This window comes from Ranitomeya imitator, chromosome 7, assembly GCF_032444005.1.
Source record: "Ranitomeya imitator isolate aRanImi1 chromosome 7, aRanImi1.pri, whole genome shotgun sequence".
NCBI lineage: Eukaryota > Metazoa > Chordata > Amphibia > Anura > Dendrobatidae > Ranitomeya > Ranitomeya imitator.
The window spans coordinates 195,729,078-195,753,671 of record NC_091288.1 but is presented as its reverse complement, the minus strand read 5'-3'; the positions used below and the strand labels follow the sequence as shown (position 1 = coordinate 195,753,671).

Below are 24,594 nucleotides of genomic sequence, written 5' to 3'. Positions count from 1 at the left end.
ATCTTCCTCTGCAGACACCATAACATCCTGAAAATGTGTTAAAGACATGAAGACTTTGGCAAATACAATGAGCTTACCATGACAACCATATTCAATGTATATGAGTGTTTACTGCAAGCTATAGTTGCCAAGTCGCATGTTAATTCTGCATTGAGGGGCTGTATAGAGTAAAACAATAGCACTGATTGCTTTTCTGCAATGAAGTCAGTTTCATTCTCTGTCATCAAAGATTTTTTCTTCGGATCCCTTAACCCATGAGTTGGATAAATCTTTGTAGCCACTAGGACACATACTATGGTTGTGTAGATACTAGGACTCCGATTTCTCATGTATGATTCCTGCAGAGTTTACCACCATGCTTTATCAGGTGCATGTTACTCTCTTTTGTATTCTCTCGCAGAAGTAGATCATATTCTAGAAATACAGAGCACAAGGCAACACATTGTGGTGTTGTGCCATGTGTATCAGATTTTGGGAGTTAACGACCTATTTTTAATTAAACCATAGCAATGAATTACTCACGAGTTATTCATTGGTCACGTGACTTCACTTTAGTTTCGATTACACTGATCTATGTTCCAGAATATCTAGCATTGAGCATCAGTTCTCCTGAGTCTTCTACTCACAGTGTTCTGTACACTCGTGTGTCTTTTTCAATGGCTTCTGAAACTTGTGTATATTGCAATAATGCATTATAAGCTGCTCAATGCTGTTTGCCGTCTGTCTTATTAGCTGGGTTCCCTATCAGATCAGGATCCGGTGCCACTTGAATACAAATCTAAGCTCAATTTTGATCAATGAAAATTCTGACGATTTTCAGGAAATTACAGAAAACACTGGACAGTGAGTCGACAGAGATTCACACTGAACAGCATTGAGCAGCTTGCAGTGTATGACAACCTGCAGAAGCAAAATGGTTACAAGTATGGACACAAGGCCAATTTCAGATTTTTTTCACATGCAAATTTGCATTGCAATAATATTAAAATGAGGAATTACACTATTTGTGATCATTACATGACTTATATCCTGTATTTTTCATCAATGTCCCCCTCTGCAGGCTCTATCACTAATTTTTCCCTGTCTATGAACTAGTGTATGGAGAGTAGCTGCTATTATTCGAAAAAAGCTGTGAAGCACACAAAATAGGGGGACCCTATTAGAGGAGGATAAAAAGTAAAAAATACGACAAGGCTCACCTAGGGGATAGCGTGGTAACTCCTGGTTTGAAAGGTCCACCTGCTGCTGCTTTGTGGCAGAAGAAAAATAAAAACGCTTTCAGATAGGCCGGATGGCTGGAAGAACGTCTCTTGCTACAAAAATAGTAGATGGAGGTTTTTTTATTGGACGATGCTTTTCTACGCAATAATGGCGTCTTTTCCAAATTAAAAAAACACAGATCTGTTGTTTTTTTTTCTCGAAAAAGAGGCTGCTATGATGTGTCCTATACACAGAAACGTGAAGAATTCTGCTCTTCTTTTTCTATTTAGCATGTTAAGAATCAGCGGAAGCATGTAGAACACAGAGTAGCACTGAGCAGGGTAGCTGTACTTCCAGCTCTGAGGCAACACAATACACTAGAAAGCTGAAGCCTGATCTGTGCATATGTCTGCTTCCCCCTTCTCTCGCCATAGACTAGAAGGTCTTTTACCACAAAAAAATTTAGCAGTTTTTCAGCCTAAATTATAAATTTAAAAGAAGTGGCTCATAAATGGAGAAAAATAAAGTATTTCCTTGATAAGATAAATGACATATTTTCTTATATTTCCTAATTCTATTGATTTATGTAAACAATTACATTTTTTTAAAGTCTCCCTACAAGCAAATAGTTCATCATACCAGAAGGCAATTGGAGTGAAAAGAGTTCAAACAGACTTTTATAGGAGAATTTGCATAAACGACTTAAGATAACGATACCACTGAATGCAATCAGTCGTGACCATAAATCGCATCCTTCCACATTAATATGATCCTACATATGTCTTAGGCATCGTTCCTCAAGCAACAACCCTTTATCCGGTGCCAACGAGATATAACAAATCCTTCCAGATTCTTCAGGCGGGGATATACTTTAATATGATATTTACTTTTTTTTTTTTTCCTGCATTTGTTATGTCAAGATTTATTGTCAGCCCCTCAACGGAACAAGAGCCTATGAATGCTGGATTTTCATCATGGTTATGCTTCTCTCTGCACGAGAGCGCGGAAACAATAGGACTGATTGGTCTGGCGAAACGACATTGTCTCTTTTGTGAAGTGCTGTATTTATTTCCTCTATAAATAAATAGATACATAAAAAAGAATTGAGGAGGGAATGGGGGGGAGGGGAGGGATTCCGAATAGAATGACTCCTATTGATGTCATCGTGCCGCTGGATTTCCAAACTGTCAACAGCAGGCTCAATTTTCCCAACGAGATATCATGATTTTTTTTTTTATTAAAACCTTCGCAAGAGGCAACCTTCGCTTGGCTTTCCCGTCAACGATCTACCCAAACAGAAACAGCGAGTGAGTGTCAGCGGAGCTGACATTTATTATGTGCTCAGGGATATTCCGCAGGACGGAAAATGAAATTGCATTTAAAGTGGTCGTTTTATTTCATAACAAGTCTACAAGTGAAGAAATAAACCAAAATATTTGGGGAAAAAATAATACGTATAAAAAAAATTGTTGTCATTTGTGATGGCTGGCATGACATGGATTGAGTTGTGCCAAGAGGTCTGCCGGCTCTCCTGACATCTTTGTTTTAGTAAATATTTATATTTCTTCTTTAAATTCTGAAACATCTTTACTTAAAACTCGACATTATGCCATTCCTCTATTATTCCTCCTGGAAATGTTTATATAGACCTTTACATTTTTTATAGGGGGTATTTTTTATATATCATGACATTGGCCAATCAGTGTTGACAGGGTAGAGATCTATCAATGATAATATCCAGTTGTCATTTGCCACCAGTTATTGTGAATGGTTTCAGGACACTATCTAATATATCTAACATATCCTGTCGTCCTGTTTTTTTTGTATATAGAAATATTCAGTTCTCATTGCCAAAAACAGCACCACTTTTGTTCACAGGCTGCGTCTGGTATTGCAGTTCAAGCCTGTAAGGCTATGTTCACACGCCCAGTAATAATCCGTTAGAACGGATCCAGCAGCAATCCGTTGGCTAAAAAAGTTGTGCAGAAACAATGTTTTTGTCTGCCTGAATTTTTTTTTTTATATCAGCTGGATCAGTTTTTTTTTTAACATGGAAGTCTATGGAAAATGGATTCATTACTTAGCCATTCGGGTTTTTTCTTACATTTGAAGCTGATCCAGTAAGCAAAAAGGATCCTTTTCAAATGAAAGAAAAATAGATGGCTAAGTAACGGATCCGTTTTCCATAGACTTCAATGTTAAAAAAAAAAATGGATCCAGCTGAAATCCGTTTCTAAAAATGGACAAAAAAAGTTGTTTCGGCATAACTTTTTTTACTAAGGCTATAGTCACATGTCCAGTTATCATCCATTAGAACTGATCTTATCAGTGATCCGTTGACAAAAAAATGTTGTGCAGAAACAACTTTTTTCGAAAACTGATTTCAACTGGATCCGTTTTTTTTTTTAACATTGAAGTCTATGGAAAAAGGATCTGTTAAATAACCATCCGATATTCTTCCATTTGAAATTGATCCAGAAAGCAAAAAAAAAGATCCTTTTCAAATGAAAGAAAAACGGATGACTGACTAACAGATCTGTTTTCCATAGACTTCAATGTATAAAAAAAAAGGGATCAAGCTGAAATCGGTTTTGTTATCTGGGCAAAAATACTTTGTTGTCAACGGATTGCTGCTTGATCCATTCTAACGGATGATTACTGGACATGTGAACTTAGCTGAAAGTGAATATGGCTGGGCTGCCTGCAGTACCATAGACAGCCTGCGGAACAGAATGGCGCTGTTTTTGGATGAAATGTGAACGCTCGATCCCTAAATTTCAGCATGGCAGTGGGGTGGGTGGACAATTATTAATTTAAACTCCCATAATCTCACCCCTTTTCATACAGTGTTCCTTTGAATAGCACATATTTTCCTCTAGCCCCATATTTTTCACCACACATGCACAGCTCTCAATACGGGCCCATCTAGACACCTGGAATCATAGTTACTTTTCAGCTCATTTCTTGCCTCCAGGGAATTTTTTATACTTATATGGCCTCATCCTCAACAGTGCCCTAGGCAGCTGCCTGTTCTGCCTGCTCCTAGCTCCACCTTTGTTGCCCTTGGTAAGAAGAGAACTCAGCACCGTTATACTGTATCTCATGTTATGTTTTTTTTCAGCAGAATAACTAATCCGCTATGAAAATACTGAAACTTATGAAATAAAGAAATCCCATGGCTATAGTGATGTAGATGGAGAACATTGACTAGCGTGTAGACCATAAGGAGCCCATCTCTGGAGTAGTATCTCATTCTTTTCTATGAAATATGATTTAGATTAGCATACGTGCCCGCATGGATCTATTTGATGTTTGCTCTGCCCTTGGCGATCACAAGTAAATTAATGAATAAATAATTGCGTACAACCTCATGCCCACGATGCCGTGGCCAACATCAACATCCCTCCTCCTTGGATTCTCAACACTCTTACGGCTACTTCGTATCTGCTGAACCTAGAGGAACAATTTCTAGATTAATGCAGCTCTTGATCTGAGATAATCCAGATACACCATTCACGCGTAAAGAATTCCACGGCTTATATTCCTCCTGAATATTAGGCTTTGTTCACACTTGCATGCAAATTCAATTGCTTTTTTTCAATTACACGCTGCATTCTTCTGTCGAGCAGATTAAAAAAAAAGGAAAATCTGACCCATTAATAGCCACTGGCCGGGTATGGATCCTCAATAGAACGACTATAGAATAATGGTGAGATCTGGATCCTAATGGACCTATAGTCAATGGAGCAATCAGTGAGTCTAACAGATGCTGATGGTCCATGATGGATCGTGGCAGCTCTGATCACAACAGATCTATAATGTCAGTTATGGATCCTTTAAAAACAGGACATGGCCATAGGTAAAAGTGTAGCTGCAGAAAATGACCTGTTGTTTAAATCAGGTTTTTGAGTTTAGTATATTTGTTTTTTTAAAATTTAACAATTTTTTTTGGTTTCATATCAAACTTATTATTCATGTTTATTCATATCTTTAAACTTCCTGATCTTCAGGAAAGACTTTTCGTTAGTTTCATTATCATTAAAGACAGAATTGCAATGACAGGTAGCACCGCTATAAACAGTAGATAACACAGGATCCACCATACACAATCAGTGATATCACAGCTCACCTCCTCCTCCTGTACAATGACTGATAACACCTCTATATACAGTAGATAACACAAGATCCACCATTCACAATAGGTGATGTCACAGCTCACCTTCTCCTCCTGTACAATGACTGATAACACCTCTATATACAGTAGATAACACAAGATCCACCATTCACAATAGGTGATATCACAGCTCACCTCCTCCTCCTGTACAATGACTGATAACACCTCTATAAACAGTAGATAACACAAGATCCACCATTCACAATAGGTGATGTCACAGCTCACCTTCTCCTCCTGTACAATGACTGATAAAACCTCTATATACAGTAGATAACACAGGATCCACCATTCACAATAGGTGACATCACAGATCACCTCCTCCTCCTGTACAATGACTGATTACACCTTTATATACAGTAGATAACACAGGATCCACCATTCACAATAGGTGATGTCACAGCACACCTCCTCCTCCTGTACAATGACTGATATCACCTCTAAATACAGTAGATAACACAGGATCCACCATTCACAATAGCTGATGTCACAGCTCACCTCCTCCTCCTGTACAATGACTGATAACACCTCTATATACAGTAGATAACACAGGATCCACCATTCACAATAGGTGATATCACAGCTCACCTCCTCCACCTCCTGTACAATGACTGATAACCCCTCTATATACAGTAGATAACACAGGATCCATAATTCACAATAGGTGATGTCACAGATCACCTCCTCCTCCTCTACAAAGATGGATAACACCTTAATTTCCTAAAATAATAAAAAGCATGAGTCTGGAATAGCTCCAGGGGTCAGTGTGAAAATGTCAAGATTTCTATTTTTTTTAATACTGATTGTGATATGAAAAATGCAAAAATAAATACCAAAAATGTTTATAAAACTACACCTAAAAAGCTACAAGTCTTCAAGTCTATGGCATGATCATCCAAACGTGCTTATTTGCCGCTCCCCGAATTACATGTTTAGCCTGGCTTGCTGATGGTTCTTTAGTTCATACCACTGGCGGGTAGAGACAGAAAAGGGCCTCTGTGCATGAACAATATATGGGCCCTTTTCAGCCCAACAGCTCCTGAAAATGTAAAATTGCACCTGATATGGAGTTAGAAATGGTCCCCTTACCCCTTAGGCCCCTGTGTCGCCGCACAGGTTGCACCAATGATGTGTTCTCCCCTGGTTCATACGATCATTGATCCAACATGTAATTGATTGATGGTATTACAGACAATACTTTACAAGTGTCTGACCAGTTTTAGAGTCTGCATCACTGCCTTAACCTCTCAGCAGGATATTGATTGCCATAGGGGGGATCCAAGCTCAGTAGAATGAGATCAGGGTCAGAAGTTACAGCTGTCGCACGGATGGTGAAATGGAATACTTAGCAATGGAAATCTGGAGTTGTAAAAATGGTTCCAAATAACAATATTATCCAAAAGCAGCGCATCCAGTCAGTAGGAGACGTGAACTTCGCAATAAACCATCTATTTGTGTCCTGCTCCCGGCACATCTCCCCTCGTAGAGACCATTGCTACAGAAACCCATCAGGAACACTGGAATCAATTTATATTAATGATCTCTTTATTCACCACTGGAAACTCCTAAATATTTCATAACGGTGCAAACAGACAACGTGGAGCATCAAACCCTACAGGGAAGGAGGTGAGTCCCCCTGCCGAGTTACACATCCCAAAGTGGATCGTAAGAGCGTAAGTACAGGGAAGACAAGTAAACTCCACTTTAAAAATGAGACTGAAAAAAAAGGTTGTTTCGACTTTTTGTTGGTTTTTTTTTGTATCTCCCCGTTTGGGAAATCCTGTTGATGTTAGAAATTGAAAATCTGATTTAAGACCTGTTTTATGATTGGGGAAGAGGAGAAGTGGCGCAGAGCGGGGTCTGGAGCTGGGAAGGCAGGACCCCTCGTGAGCACTTCATGCTGGAAGTCAATGTACCTTCTCGTGAGCAAACGTGATCGTGCATAACTTGTATCTGACCTGGAGAAGGGGGAGGAAATAAGGACAAGGCATTGTAGACGAGAGTAATATCCACGAGGTGCCGCCTCGACAGATGGACTTACCCAGACTTATGGATTATAGAACACGGTGGACGGAATTTTTATTTATTTATTGGATTAGACACATTCATTCGCACACACTGATATCTGCTGATAAGGATCTAACATTGACCCCTGGGTATAGATATATCCTGAGGAAGCCCGAACCCCTCTCTGCCACATAAGTGGACACTAGTATTATTAATGGCATACAGTAGGGTCGGAACATTACAAATTATATATTTTTACACACTTTAGTATAAAGAAGTGATTACTTCCATACTATAGATTGTGGTTCCCCTGAGGAAGAGGTCTGCTCGACCTCGAAACGCGTTGGAAAAAAAACTTGCTATTTATTTCTACTCATCTGAATCCTGGGATCTAAGGGGTTAACATTTCTCCTTGTGGAAAGCGACAAGCCAGCGTGAGGAGACTTTTAGGCCATGCATGCTCCTCGTGGAAATTAAATATGTAAGTTGCCTCTTCAAGGAGGAGGAGGACTTGAACTCTAGTGCCAACAATTGGTGGTAGCAATCCTAAAAGTCAATAACGACCCTTTAGCGAGCCTTGCCATATGACTTATGATAAATTCTTCACCAGTAGCGCAGCAACACCCGCAGTTCTACCTTTTGGGATACTTTCATATTATAGACACAGCAAAGTTGAAATGGACAGATACCACCTAACTTGGACTGTAATGGATCAAGGTGTGATTTTACATAGGACTGCAAGTAAATCTACTAAGCAAAAAACAAAAAAAAACTTTGTTATGTATTTTCAGGGAGATATCACAATGTGCAAGAAATAGAAGAGAAATTATCAGTTCACCTATTCAGCTAGTGGAAAGGATCTCAAGTCCACGGAAAAGGTCATCCAAAGTTAGAAGTAGGTCCAGCACTTCCATGAAATACAAAACGTTTATTTGTATCCTGAAAAATAGCAATGATGGTTGACGCGTTTCGAAGTGTTTCTTCTTACTCATAACCTCATCAAGCTAAAAGTTTTTTTGTTTGATGGAAGCGCTGGGATCTTCCGCTAACTTTGGAATGTACAAGAAAGGCCACATTTAAAGGGTCCATCCAACTCCACACACTTCCTCATTGGCATCTGCGTGGGATCAGTGAGGTTGCATCTACAGGTATTTATCCAGCCACGAGCGGTAAGTATCATGTACCTGGCTCAGTGATTAGGATAGGATATGCACGTGATACTTGCCCCTCACTTATGTAACCAGATAGATACCTGTAGATGTGACGTCATCGGCCCTGTTCACCTCCCGTTGTGGAAGTGAGTGAAATCGCATTAGTGCTTTAAAGGGAACCTGTCACCTGAATTTGGCGGGACCAGTTTTCGGTCATATGAGCAGAGTTTTCGGGTGTTTGATTCACCCTTTCCTTACCCGCTGGCCTTGCTTTGCGCAGGCGTGTACTACGGAGGACATAGAATGAACTTCAATCCAATATTGCGGCCAGCATGCAGCCAGCGGGTAAGGAAAGGGTGAATCAAACACCCGAAAACTCCACCCATATGACCGAAAACCGGTCCTGCCAAATTCAGGTGACAGGTTCCCTTTAAGGAGGATCTGTCCCAACTCCAGATATGTCTTCTTTAGTACATGATTGAATTCCCCATACACATTTTTTACAGTCCACAGCATTATTTGTCATAGTTTACAGTCTACAGCTCCTCTGCAATTCCACAAAAGTAGAGAAAAAGCCCCAAATGGCAACAACCAGTCTTAATTCATTAAAGGTTTTTTTTTTTTTTTAACAAGAACAAAGCTAATTTTAAAGATCATTTTAATCAATAGATCTTGGAATAATAATAATTTCCACAATTGGATGTGTTTAAAAAAAATACTCCTGTGCTGAGATAATCTTATAAATGTGTCCCTGCTGTGTACTGTGTAATGGCTGTGTCTGACCGTACAGGAACATGGTCTGATCATACCACAGCTTCTGAGCAGGGGGGAAGGAAAAGAGAGGATACAGTCATTACTGCAGGGGATCACAGCTGATTCCATTTATAAGCATTAAAGCATTTTCCTGTCTATTTTTAAAAAATGTTTTACCTGAAAGAAATAGTTATTTGTGATCCCGTGCTGTAATGTCTGTATCCTCTCTATTGCTTCCTCCCCTGCCCTGGAGATGTGGTATGATCAGACCATGTTCCTGTACGGTCAGACACAGCCATTACACAGTACACAGCAGGGACACATTTACAAGATTATCTCAGCACAGGAACATTTTATTTAAACACATCCAATTGTGGAAATTATTATTATTCCAAGATCTATTGATTAAAATCAACTTTGTGGGAAAAACCGGTCAGCATAAATCAGAGCTTTGTTGCCTGATTGCAGCCAGATATGTTTTAGTCTGAAACATTCTGATGATCCATGGAAAACGAAGTTGGAGGATCCAACCAGGGACCACAGTAATAGATTAGATTAGTCAGGCCACGCCTCCGACCGGCATCTCTCCGCCCCACTCTAGGTGATTGACAGGTCTCTCCCTGTGTTCACATAGGTAGAGAAGTCATCTAGGGGAAGCACTGGACTAGTCTCACCTATTCCTATGGTCCAAGGTCAGATCTTTTAACTATGTTTGCTCTGAAATCCTGGATGAATCGACTGACATTTCCGGGAGGCATAATAGCGTTTTGATTTCACTAGGAACATAAGTATTTACTAAAATTGACAGGAGAGCCGACAGATCCTCTTTAAGTGTTAAACAACACACTTGACTCTGCTACATCTATCTCTGACTTTTCTATCTATCTTCTGTATTTCTCCATGTGTAGGAAGCGAGTGCTAAGAGTCTAGACTGTACTGTTCCAATAATAGATCCTGATAGATGTCGCCTGTATTTTGTTTTTATCACTAATTCATTCCTATTCTTGGAACGTACAGCTTCTCCTTGTCTCATCTATATTCTCATACCGACTGAATTATATAGCTGATAAGATGTAACAATATATAATACGCCAACATGTACCTTTGCTCAGGTCAATAAAATTACCATTATAGGGGCTCTGCTGGATTATTATAAAAGGGCTGCATTGGACACTTATAGAGTGGCTGATACAGTATATACTTTTCTATGATTTGCAAAAATCAGGATCTATTTTAATGGCCACATGACTTTTGGCTACTAAAATATCATGAAATCTAATTTGTCAGATCTTTTATCCGATGTCAGCAAAGGATAGAGGGCGAGACGCTGAACTCAGCAATATATAGTTTTCTGTGGTTTGATTCAGTATTTTCATGGGAAAGCAAGCTTTGTACATTCTGTAAGATTTCATGGAACAAGCCTGTGAGTCCCACTTTCTCCGCCCACAAAGTGATTTATGGGCGTGTATACAAAGAGCAGCCAATCACTGTGTGTGGGCGGGGAAGGCAGGACTCACAGGCTTTTTTCTAACAGAATTTACAAAGCTTTTTTTACATGAAAATACTAAATCAAAGCATAGCAAACTATATATTGCCAAACTCAGTATCTACTTCTCTGTCCTATGCCGTCATTTGATAGGAGATTTGACAGATTAGATTTAATATTAACATGATCATTTAGTTGCTAAACTTCATGTAGCAATTACAATAATTCCACTGAGTTTGCCCATGAGTCTGAAGATTACTGGGATCATATAACATATTGTATTTTAATATGTCCTTAGGAAGATCCCTCAGTGCAGCTGCTTTCATTTTCACTACACGGCTCATAACGATGACTCTCTATTGCTGCCAGCGCTAAGTGTAAAAGTGAAAAAAAAAATATAGGCAAAGCTACAAAATAATGAGACCATTATTACAAGGCTGGAAAAATGTCTAGTTAAATACTGGTTACAGATCTTGGCCTAGCCTGTATCTTACACACATCGGAAGTTGGGAACATTGAAAAAGTGACCAGATTGATGTTGAAAGCCTATATGTATTTGGCTGATCACAGGGTGTTCCACCTCTGGGATCAGCAATCCCTGCGGGAGTATAGCAGCAAGTATTCACTTTCTCTGCAGCACCACCACAGGTGGAAGGAAGAACTACACATTGTTCATCCAAATCACTCAACTGTTGGGTCCTCCACAAGGAGAGATGGTACCGGACTGGGTTTTTAATAAATATTCTGATGTAACAGAGATTAATTTTGTCTAGTTAAAAGGGTTTTCCTGGACTAAGCTATTGATGACCTTCTTCAGGACAGATGATCAGTATCAGATCGGGGAGGATCTGACACCCCTGTCCATTTTAGACACCACAGCGCCGTACTCCATATAGTGGTCATTTTCAGGTACTGCAGCCCAAATTCTAATGACTTTAGATAGTGTATGGAGCAGTGGTGTTTGGGGTATGGGACCCCCAACCGATCTGATATTGATGACTTATACGGGTCATCTTAGCTCTGGACAAACCCTTTAAATAAACCATATACATGATAGATTACAGTCTCATCTTTGCTTTATACATTAACCGTCCATACATTGACCATAGGCATGTTATCTGGGATGAAGGAGGCAGGAGCAATGAAGGATCTCACCCTATATACATGTGAATACTAGTGACTGATAGAAAGCAAGGCTGCCGAAAGAAATTAAAAAAAAAACCCACTCAGGAGTAAAACGTTTACCACTCGAGTCCCTCTTGTGCCGTTCTGCTGATGGATTACTCTCCCGACCCCCCCCCCCCCAATGTACAAATACTATTACAAATTTTCCCACTTGTCAGCACGACCATTAGGTAAGAAGGGAGACGACGAGGTAATTATATCGATCGAAATTCATGAATAATAATTTAAAAAAAATTCAGAAAAAGTAATTATTGGAAGGACGATAAGGCGATAAAGGGTTAAAACCGGAAAGACGCTAAGGATGAACGTACTCATTGTAGGTCTAGGCGGATGGTCGCTTCTTTTACCATTTGCTGAGGTTGATCTGCATGTAGCAGAGCTGGATCTGTCATTTACTGTTCCGTTTCTGGACCTGGAAATCAAGGTGGGTGCACCCCATGAGCAATAACAGTGCAGCATCCATGTGTATGAGGGCAGCCATATTGCCCCTTGATGTCTGCTGTAGGGGGAAACAAGGTTCAGTACCTGGTCGCAAGGTATCTGGCAGCTGTTTTCCTTATGGCTATGAAAATAAATCCAAAATCAAGATCTGGTTAGGAGCGTCTGAGAAATTGGATAGGGAAGGCTCCAAAAAAATGTCCCTTATACCCACAGACTAGATTCTGATGAGAGTATTAAGGGTCTACGACCTGAACCGGGAAACTTGTCAGGTTGGAATCAATAATACAGAAATGCACCGGTCATACCAATATCTGATACTCGCCTTACACTAACTCTGCCCTGGTGCACTCTGATCATTCTCTGAGTTAAAAAAAAATAAACTAATTAAAAATAAAAAATAATAATAATAATGGTAATTTTGTTCAGCATAGAGAGTTACCAAACTTTGCAAATCATTTTATTTTTAAATTTTCTACATTTGGAGTACAGATGATGGCAGTGAAATCGTCAGTTCAGCTCCTATAGCTCACTAACTCTGGGGATAAACTGCTGCAGGAGATTGATCTGACAAACACAACTCTCAGGGGACAGAGGAGGCCGCGCTGGGCACTCCACTGCCATCAGTTGTGCTCCAAATGAGGACGTTCTGATATCACTGCAGAAAAAGGTGGGGAAATAAAGTGGGGGTAAAGTAGGGGTTTTGGAAGCCACTTGCATTCATTTTTTTTTTAAATGGAAATTAAGAAAAATCCCCAAATTTTGCGATTTGCAAAATGTCCTAACTTTTTTATCCTGGACAAAGTTATATTAAAAAAATGAATGTTTATTATATTAAAAGAAGAATGTTTATTATATTTAAAAAAAATTAATGTTTATTATATTAAAAGAAGAATGTTTTATTAAATTTAAAAAAAATTAATATTTATTATATTAAAAGAAGAATGCTTATTATATTAAAAACTGAGTGTTTATTATATTAAAAGAAGAATGTTTTATTAAATTAAAAAAAATGAATGTTTATTATATTAAAAAATGAATGTTTATTATATTAAAAAATGAGTGTTTATTATATTAAAAGAAGAATGTTTATTATATTTAAAAAAAATGAATGTTTATTATATTAAAAGAAGAATGTTTTATTAAATTTTAAAAAAAATTAATGTTTATTATATTAAAAATGAATGTTTATTATATTAAAAAAATGAATGTTTATTATATGAAAAAAAATAAGTGTTTATTATATTAAAAGAATAATGTTTATTATATTAAAAATGAATGTTTATTATATTAAAAAATGAGTGTTTATTATATTAAAAGAAGAATGTTTTATTAAATTAAAAAAAAATGAATGTTTATTATATTAAAAAATGAGTGTTTATTATATTAAAAAATGAATGTTTATTATATTAAAAAATGAATGTTTATAATATTAAAAAATGAATGTTTATTATATTAAGAAAATAATATTTATTATATTAAAAAAATTAATGTTTATTATTTTAAAAAATGAATGTTTAGTTTTTCTTAAAGTCTAGTTGTTAAAGAGTGTATCCGGGACTTTATGAAAAACAAAAATTGTGCCTAAGCACTGACAGGCAGGTATTTGCTACCTACTTGCCTGTTGTGCCCGACGCCATTCTTCACTGACACAGATCAGTCCCAGACCGCTCCTACCGGCGATTCAGCTGCCTCTACTGACATCATGTTGGCAGAGAGAAGGCTTCTTTACCGCTCTGCTCTGTTGACAGGCGTCATTTTGATTGAAAAATGTATTCCCACTGTCTGAGTCAGAATGACGTTGGAAGTCACACCCTGTCAACAAATCAGGGTGGAAAAGAAGCTTCTGCTCTGTAGATGTGACATCAGCAGAGGCAGCTGAGTCGCTGGCAGGAGCGGTCTGGCACCGGACACACCTTGCCTTTGGCCTCTTATAAAACCACAGATATAGCGATATTATAATGTGCCATGCTAAATGACAAACTCAACTCTGCTGTGCGGATAAATTGCATTTTAGGATTTTATGAACTGGGCGATATACAACATAGCAAACGTTGAGCCATAAAGGGAAGGATCTGCGCATCTTTGCATAATTATCACATCCCAATTTCAGATGGCGCAGGTGGCAAGCTGTTAGATGTGACATTTTCCGAGGAAAGAGAAACAGAAGCACGGATATCAGTACCCGGGTTATTCCTCCAACCAAAAATCATCACTAATGAGGAATCTTTAAGACACGGAAACGAACAGAGAAGACACTGCACTGTTAGGGCAGTGAGAATCTGGAATTGCTTGCCTGAGGAGGTGGTGATGGCGAACTCAGTCGAGGGGTTCAAGAGAGGCCTGGATGTCTTCCTGGAGCAGAACAATATTGTATCATACAATTATTAGGTTCTGTAGAAGGACGTAGATCTGGGTATTTATTATAATGGAATATAGGCTGAACTGGATGGACAAATGTCTTTTTTCGGCCTTACTAACTATGTTACTATGTTACTATATGTTACAATAGTGTGCCCAGTCTTAACAGATTGTCCAAATCATTCCGGACAACGGCCACCAACGGAGCTTCATTAGAGAAGCCATCCTTCTGATGTGAGACGAAGGAGATAGCAAGGACAAGTGGCCAAGGACGGCCAGGTCGTCAATCTTTGGCCACATGTTTGGCTCCCTCCTGTAGAGACAACATAATCATATGCTGCTTGTTTCCCGGTATTAACCTGTCCTCCATGTTGGGATAAGTCCTGTTGCCCTGGACATGTGGGATATTATTTTCGCTCCATTAAAATGCAATCAAGATGCTTTTGGCAACTGAATTTGCCACTAAACAATGGTCTTTCTGATTGGCAAGCGGTTTCATTCCCCGCGCCTATCATTAATTCTGTTACTGGAATGGAAGCTCCAGCAGCATCTGTCATTATAATTGAGGCCGCAATGCATCAAGTGGATGATACAGACGTCGCCTGCCCAACCTAAGCTGCAAAAAAAAAAAAAAAGTCAACGAAACTAAAAAGTCTTCACACCAGAGAGTAAAGTCCATCTGTACGGGAGCTATTTTGGTTTCGTACGCAGTCGCATGAATTTTAATTCCTGCAAGCTAAGCATCAACGGGAAAGGAAGTGAATGAGGCTCATGGTCTACGGTGGGAATGATAAGTAGGAATTTTAAAGGGGTGGATGATATGGCAGGAGGACGTTTCCGTCAACTGCAGCGGCCACTACTGGAGAGATGGAGTATTACACGCGGTCATTCAAAAGGAAATAAATGGACTTTGGCGTCATAGAGAAATGTCCTGAAAGAGGTTGTCGAGATGAGATAGACACTTTCATGTTTTTGCAATTTAAAAAAAAAAAGACAAAACTGAATGAGGCTATTAGTCTAAAAGTAGAGGATGAACTTTTCCTATGTTGTATGAGTAATATTTTGCCATGACCTTCGTGTGGTCGGGGATTCCCTATAGTTTTCAGGGAATTCCATGGTGACCTCGAATCTGACATCAGAGATGATTCCATGTCATCAGCCTTCAGAGCTGTCAGCACGATGCGCCTATATGTATATATATATATACTACATAGTACCTTACACTATGTACATGATGTCCAACCACCAGCTTTTCCACAATCAGAACCTTGAGTTCTATGTGGTCGGTGCACAATATCGCAACATTCTGGGACTGATTTACGTATGTAGCAGAGTTGACATGGTTATTTTGATCTTATTTCTGTACCCTTTCTTGTAAGGCTTTCCGGAGTCCTATACAGAACCACACATTGTAACATCACTACATGCACGCCAATGGACAAACTCAAATCTGCTAGGCTAGTAAAATGATATTCATCATATAATGCTATCGAATTGCACAATAGTGGTTTCCGATCATGTGGCTCTCCAGCTGTTGCAGATTTACAACTCCCAACATTGCTCTGTCCACCTGCATTTATCGGAATATGTTGGGAGCTTTGATGAGCCACAGGTTGGAGAACGCTGCACTAGATCATCGAAAAATAGCATTTTCTCACTTTCACAAATGGCTTGTGCCAGTATTACACCTGTGCTGGTACTTAAGACTTCTACCGCCGCAACACTACCGTGACCCATTAATGAGTAAATACAATGCACCTTGTCCATAAAAACTGTTAAAGTGACACTGCCTTCAATTTTCAGAAGTACGGTCCCTTCTTTGCTATGCGCTTCATTGGCCATAGTTGTAAAAGCAACAATGCCATGCTCCATTTAATTTATTAAAGTGACATGCTGGGGGTCCATAGGGTGTACTTATTAAAGTGACAGAACAGGCTGCCGTATGAGCGCAGTCGTAAACCGAACCCAACCCCGGAGTGATATACACAACCCACTTATGACCACCAGTATGCAATTGCTAGAAACTTAGATAAGAAACATTACATATGCAGAAAGTAATAGCTTCATCTTTATTTCCTGATCATTATAAATTCCCAGCACAATAATATGCATAAAAGGTATAAACAATAAACGGAATGTGCATAAAACAAGCCCAACGCTCGTCAATGGGAAACTTTATGTAAATATTTACACTTACAAATACTTGTAACATCTGAAGTGTTCTAACGACCATATACCACCTGCATTAAATACCACTGTATATCCTTTACTGCCTGTTGGTTGACAGTGATAATTACTAATAGTATATGTCCAAATGTAGCAGAGCTGGATGACATTTAACCCTTCAGTCTCAGGGAAAAGCAAGATAAACCATGGGGAGTTCCCATCAAGTGATGCTCATGATGAAAGCTGTGCACATAATATATTGGCGCATTCTATCAGATAATACCAATATTTCGCAGATGCAATAGTAAAGCCGTAGGTTAGGAAGCTGCGAATTCTCAAAAGTTGTCCCATACCATAAATATACTCCATATTCCTACTCCCATACCCATGCAATACACCGACCTAACGGGATGCAATACATTTCTAGAAGAAGTTAATCCAAATTGGTTATCTTTATTTCCAAAGTCAGTTGAATAAAGATGAGGCATAAAAAAAAAAAAAGCTTAGTATTCAAGATCGGCAAGCGGCGGATTTCCATTCTCCAGAGGACCCTTTGCAATCAAAGCCATTACTCATTTTCGACAAGTTCTAAACTGATCAGTAAACAGTTTAATCTGTGCAAAAAAATAAAAATAAAAACCTAAAGATTGACTAGACCAGATCCCTGGCAAAGTGTACAGAGCCGGCTCTGCAGAACAATGTGTATAAGTGCCAGAGCCTAAAGGCATCTAAGTCTCATATCAGACAATGAAAATGCCTAGATTCTATATTGCAACAGTTGTATTAACCCTCCTAGTGGCTAAATATCAGAAAGCTGCTGCTATATATAGAGCCATGGCAAAGAAAAGGCACTAAGACAGATCACAGACAGTGCATAAAAGCATTACAGGCAATGCATTAAATATCCAGGCTGGCTTGGCTTCCTGGTATCTATACATCATACATGCATGGATGGGGATAAGTAACTGGTTGGGATCCAGAGGGCTATGCCGGATGGGGATCAATACATCATACATGCATGGAAGGGGATAAGTACCTTGTTGGGATCCAGAGGGCTATGCCGGATGGGGATCAATACATCATACATGCATGGAAGGGGATAAGTAACTGGTTGGGATCCAGAGGGCTCTGCTGGATGGGGATCTATACATCATACATGCATGGAAGGGGATAAGTACCTTGTTGGGATCCAGAGGGCTATGCCGGATGGGGATCTATACATCATACATACATGGTAGGGGATAAGTACCTTGTTGGGATCCAGAAGGCTCTGCTGGATGGGGATCTATACATCATACATGCATGGAAGGGGATAAGTACCTGGTTGGGATCGAGATGGCTCTGCTGGCTGGGGATCTATACATCATACATGCATGGAAGGGGATAAGTAACTGGTTGGGATCCAGTGGGCTCTGCTGGATGGGGATCTATACATCATACATGCATGGAAGGGGATAAGTAACTGGTTGGGATCCAGTGGGCTCTGCTGGATGGGGATCTATACATCATACATGCATGGTAGGGGATAAGTACCTGGTTGGGATCCAGTGGGCTCTGCTGGATGGGGATCTATACATCATACATGCATGGTAGGGGATAAGTACCTGGCTGGGATCCAGAGGGCTCTGCTGGATGGGGATCTATACATCATACATGCATGGATTTGGACGGGGATAAGTAACTGGTTGGGATCCAGAGGGCTCTGCCGGATAGGGATCTATACATCATACAAGCATGGTATGGGATAAGTACCTGGTTGGGATCCAGTGGGCTCTGCTGGCTGGGGATCTATACATCATACATGCATGGTAGGGGATAAGTACCTGGTTGGGATCCAGTGGGCTCTGCTGGATGGGGATCTATACATCATACATGCATGGAAGGGGATAAGTAACTGGTTGGGATCCAGTGGGCTCTGCTGGATGGGGATCTATACATCATACATGCATGGTAGGGGATAAGTACCTGGTTGGGATCCAGTGGGCTCTGCTGGATGGGGATCTATACATCATACATGCATGGTAGGGGATAAGTACCTGGCTGGGATCCAGAGGGCTCTGCTGGATGGGGATCTATACATCATACATGCATGGATTTGGACGGGGATAAGTAACTGGTTGGGATCCAGAGGGCTCTGCCGGATAGGGATCTATACATCATACATGCATGGTGGGGGATAAGTACCTGGTTGGGATCCAGTGGGCTCTGCTGGCTGGGGATCTATACATCATACATGCATGGTAGGGGATAAGTACCTGGTTGGGATCCAGTGGGCTCTGCTGGATGGGGATCTATACATCGTACAAGCATGGTATGGGATAAGTACCTGGTTGGGATCCAGTGGGCTCTGCTGGCTGGGGATCTATACATCATACATGCATGGTAGGGGATAAGTACCTGGTTGGGATCCAGTGGGCTCTGCTGGCTGGGGATCTATACATCATACATGCATGGTAGGGGATAAGTACCTGGTTGGGATCCAGTGGGCTCTGCTGGATGGGGATCTATACATCATACATGCATGGAAGGGGATAAGTACCTGGTTGGGATCCAGTGGGCTCTGCTGGATGGGGATCTATACATCATACATGCATGGTAGGGGATAAGTACCTGGTTGGGATCCAGTGGGCTCTGCTGGATGGGGATCTATACATCATACATGCATGGTAGGGGATAAGTACCTGGTTGGGATCCAGTGGGCTCTGCTGGATGGGGATCTATACATCATACATGCATGGAAGGGGATAAGTACCTGGTTGGGATCCAGTGGGCTGTGCTGGATGGGGATCTATACATCATACATGCATGGTAGGGGATAAGTACCTGGTTGGGATCCAGTGGGCTGTGCTGGATGGGGATCTATAGATCATACATGCATGGTAGGGGATAAGTACCTGGTTGGGATCCAGTGGGCTCTGCTGGATGGGGATCTATACATCATACATGCATGGAAGGGGATAAGTACCTGGTTGGGATCCAGTGGGCTCTGCTGGATGGGGATCTATACATCATACATGCATGGTAGGGGATAAGTACCTGGTTGGGATCCAGTGGGCTCTGCTGGATGGGGATCTATACATCATACATGCATGGTATGGGATAAGTACCTGGTTGGGATCCAGAGGGCTCTGCTGGCTGGGGATCTATACATCATACATGCATGGTAGGGGATAAGTACCTGGCTGGGATCCAGTGGGCTCTGCTGGCTGGGGATCTATACATCGTACATGCATGGTAGGGGATAAGTACCTGGCTGGGATCCAGAGGGCTCTGCTGGCTGGGGATCTATTCATCGTACATGCATGGTAGGGGATAAGTACCTGGTTGGGATCCAGTGGGCTCTGCTGGCTGGGGAAGCTTCTGGCTGCATTTCAGGAGAGACATGCTGGACAGCTCCAGTGCTGCTCTGGTGCAGGACTCCGGGCGATCCCTGCCGGTGCAGGGAGCTGTCCACCTCTGCTGGTGCTGAATTTCCACCTCTGCCGGTGCTGAATTTCCACCTCTGCCGGTGCTGAATCTCCGCTTCTGCCACCATTCAGGACATCGCCACCTCCAGAAAGTCAGGCTGAGACCACCAAAATCACACAACTGGCCATGGATCCCACTTGGGAAGAAAAAAAAAATACACTAAGTATATAATGCAAGCAATATGCTTTCCTCTGCTTGCTGTCAGTCTGCAAAGATGGATGGACTGGGGGGAGGGGGGGTTAATGATGGAGATCCGCAAAGTTTTACGAGGCTGCCTATCAATCTATTTTACTAGACTAGACCCCGATCATTTATTAATAAAGGAGGGTAAGCAATAGGGGGCTGCACTGTCCTAGCTGCTGTGCCAGAGGGGAAGAAAATCATATATTAACCCCTTGCAATGTAAGATATAAGGAGGGAGAAGAGCTGCACAAAAGCAGATCTAGTATTAACCCCTTGCAATGTGAATGGGTGAGGAATAAGGTGCAGACAAGCGCTGCCCAGTCCTAGATTTTGGCTAATCCTGTATTAACCCCTTCCAATGGGAGAGGGTGAGGAGCAAGGTGGGAGAAGTGCTGCACAGTCCATCCTGCTGGTCAGAAGTAAATCTAGTATTAACCCCTTGCTATATCAGAGTGGGAAGGAATAAGGTAGAAGTACTGCACATAACATAGAGGAAGGGCAAGTCCTAGGTTCTGGCCAGAAGCAAAGCCTATATTAACCCCTTGTAATGTCAGAGGGTGAGGAACAAGGTGGGAGAAGTGCTGCACAGTCCTGGATTGTGGCCAGAAAAATAAATCTATATTATATCCTTGCAATTTAAGATTCGAGATAGGAGAAGTGCTGCACGATCCTGGTTTCTGGCCAGAAGCAAATCTTATATTAACCCCTTGCAATGCGAAAGGATACGGAACAAGGATGGAGAAGTTTTGCACAAAAAAACATAAATACATATGTGTAAAGCAGATCTAGTATTAACCCCTTGCAATGTGAAAGGGGAAGGAAGAGAGTAGGAGAAGTGAAGCACAGTTCCAAGTTCTGGCCAGAATATATATATATATATTAACCCCTTGCAATGTGAGCGGGGAAGGGATAAGGTGGTAGAAGTGATGCACAGTCCTACTTTCTAGACAGAATATAATATAATATATATATATATATATATATATATATATATGTATGTATTAACCCCTTGCAATGTGAAGGGGGAAGGAAGAGGGTAGGAGTAGTGATGCACAGTTACAAGTTCTGGCCAGAATATATATATATATATATATATATATATATATTAACCCCTTGCAATGTGAGCGGGGAAGGGATAAGGTGGTAGAAGTGATGCACAGTCCTACTTTCTAGACAGAATATAATATATATATATATATATATATATATATATATATATATATATATATATGTATTAACCCCTTGCAATGTGAAGGGGGAAGGAAGAGGGTAGGAGTAGTGATGCACAGTTACAAGTTCTGGCCAGAATATATATATATATATATATATATATATATATATATATATATATACATATATGTATATATATATATATATATTAACCCCTTGCAATGTGAGCGGGGAAGGGATAAGGTGGGAGAAGTCCTGCGCAGTCCTAGGTTGAGACCAGAAGCAAGTCTTGCATTAACCCCTTGCAGTGTGAGAGGCTGAGGGACAAGGTGGGAGAAGTCCTGCACAGACCTAGGTTCTGTAATAAAGCAAATCTTGTATTAACCCCTTGCAGTGTGCATTCCACCACTGCCCATGCCCCAGCCTGCCCTCCTCATCTGTGGCATTACACGACTCACCAATCCTTGGGCAAACGATCCAGGAGTTGGGGCAGGATTCAGCATGGAGGTCTACAGATCTGCCATGTCCCCCCATCTCCCCAGCTTCCCCTCTCAGCCAGCCTGTCTCCTATCACATCTGGAGCCCCAGCAGATGTGGGTGGAAATTAACCTCCTCGCCGCTGTGTCCCTCCTGATCACATCTGTCCCTGCATTTAGCGGGGGATGGCTTCGCTGCACGGGTTCTGGCAGGGGACGAGTGATCCTTTCCATCTGACTGCCTGGATGTGTGGCAGACTGCGGCAGGGACGCCGGGGTTCCCAGCCTGCAGCAGCTCTGGACGCCACTCACCTGCCGGAGACGTGCAGGCATCTCCCGGAGCTTCGGTGCAAGGTGCTCAGGTCTCCTTGGGACGCCGGGTCCCTGTGAATTCCAGCACAGCTTCCTGGCGCTTCCTCCTAGACAGATCCAAGGGCTGGACTCGGCCTGAGAACAGAGCTGCAGCTCCTCACTGCGTCAAGTGAAGAAGACCTCAAAGATGCATTGAATGCCAGGTGATTAATTCAGAGCAAGTCCTGCCTGAGAGCTGCCGGCTCCTCTGCTCCATGGGCTCCGGAGGATCGGGTGCACCGGCAGGGTGCGTGCAGCTCTGGAGGATCGGGTGCACCGGCAGGGTGCGTGCAGCTCTGGAGGACCGTGTGCACTGGCAGCTCTCGGGTAGTAGCACATTCTTTGTGAGTGTGGAGGCTATGCTTTATTGTAGGGAGTCCTGGAGGAAGAGGGGAGGGCTGTGCAAGTTAAACACAAACAGCATGTTGATCCAATGGTGTGTAATGCGAAGTTAAAGCAGAAGGCTGCTGCTCAGAGACTGGGGGCTGAAGAACTAATGATCTGCAGTGAGAGGACTGCCCCCCACCCCTGTCCTGTCCTCTCTGTCTCCTCATGTCTGTGATCGGCTGCAGACCCTCCCCGCCACTTCTGCCCCTGTGTCATGTATGTCAGGGTGGGCTGCACATTTGCGTCTTCCTTCCTATTGCATGGTGGAAACTGTCACAATGGAGCTCAGACTCCTCCACATTTATCCTTCCAGACTTTAACTATTCCATGCCAAGGTCTGCTCTGTTCACCCTTTCACTTAATTTACCCACTGACTATCCAAACCCAGCACTCCTCTTCCCATCCCCTATAGAGCAGGACCAGTGTTCTCCATTCTTTCCCCAATGTCGGGTGATTCCTTACTCTTCATCTCTTTCTTAGCTTTCTTTCCTCTTCTTTTCCACCTTCTCTCTTCTTTTGTCACTCTTTCCATTTCTCCTTACCACCTCTCTCCAATTTTCCATTCCTCCCATATCACCTCTTTCTTCTTTCCTTCCTTACCTCCTTCCATCTTTCTTTTCCTTTCTATCCTTCTTCCATCCCTCTTTTATTTTTATGTTTTCTTTCCATCTCTGTTATTTCTACCCTTTTCCCTGTCTTTCTCATTCTTTATCTCCCAGACAATGTCTTCTTTCCTGTCTGGTTCCTATTCTCCATCTTTCCTCTTTTCTCCCCCTTTTTCTCTCCTTTCCTCATTCTTGCACTTCATCTCCATCTTTTCCAGTTCTCCATGTTCTCTGCTCTTCATGCTTCCAGCTTTGCTTCCTAATAGCCCCATACATTTCCTACAGACTTGTTGCAGCTTTTCCCTAATTTTCTTTCTTGTCCTCACATCCTTCTCCTGTTTTCAGTCCCCATTATTATTACTTATATTTACTCTGAATTTGCCTTTTTTTCACACTTACTCCCTCCTCATCTCTCCTTTACTGTCTCTCTGTTCCTGTCTATTAAGTTCTTTTTCCTTCTCTCTATTCTTCTTTTTCTTTCTCACACTCTTTATGCTTTTGATTGTCCATTTCTATTGCTTTTTTATCCTCTTCTGCTTTTGATATTCCCCACACCTTCCTATTTTACCTTACCCCAATCTTCTACACTCTTCCTTCACTGAACTTCACCCTCTTCCACCATGCATTCTTTCTGTCATTCTCCTTATTGCAGTGTTCACCTCTGTATTCTTTCTCCAGCCTTTTTCTCCAGTCCCTTCCATTTCTTCACACTTCTGATGGCCTCCTCCCTCATTTATTGCTCAGTGTTTCATTCTGTAGCAGTTGTTTGTCCACATGTTGGAGATACATGATAATATCTCTTAATAGAATATTTGCCACAATGTGTTTGTAAACAAACAAACAACTCTTGTACTCTCCTTAGCTCTGCTTCCTCCACTTCATCCATATAAATACAAAAACTAACAATGCAGAAGTATGGAAGATATAGTTTTCTTCCATATATAACAATATCTATCTATCTATCATCTATCTATCTATCTATCTATCTATCTATCTATCTATCTATCTATCATCTATTATCTAGCTATCATCTATC

At 41.2% G+C, this 24,594-nt stretch overlaps 1 protein-coding gene across 2 annotated transcripts in view; it reads right to left on the bottom strand.

Annotated features, from left to right (window-relative positions):
• ELFN1 (extracellular leucine rich repeat and fibronectin type III domain containing 1) overlaps positions 1 to 24,221 on the bottom strand; it is a 620,268-nt gene extending 596,047 nt beyond the window's left edge. The window contains exons 1-2 of one of the 2 annotated variants that reach the window (XM_069734323.1): positions 22,528 to 24,221; positions 20,239 to 20,522 (exon numbers count right to left, since the gene is read on the bottom strand). The gene's annotated coding sequence lies outside the window, so the exon portion shown is untranslated. Of the gene's footprint in view, positions 1 to 20,238; positions 20,523 to 22,197; positions 22,293 to 22,527 lie in introns of those variants that run through there. The other variant, XM_069734324.1, reaches the window with a different exon arrangement.
• Positions 24,222 to 24,594: the final 373 nt, after the last annotated feature.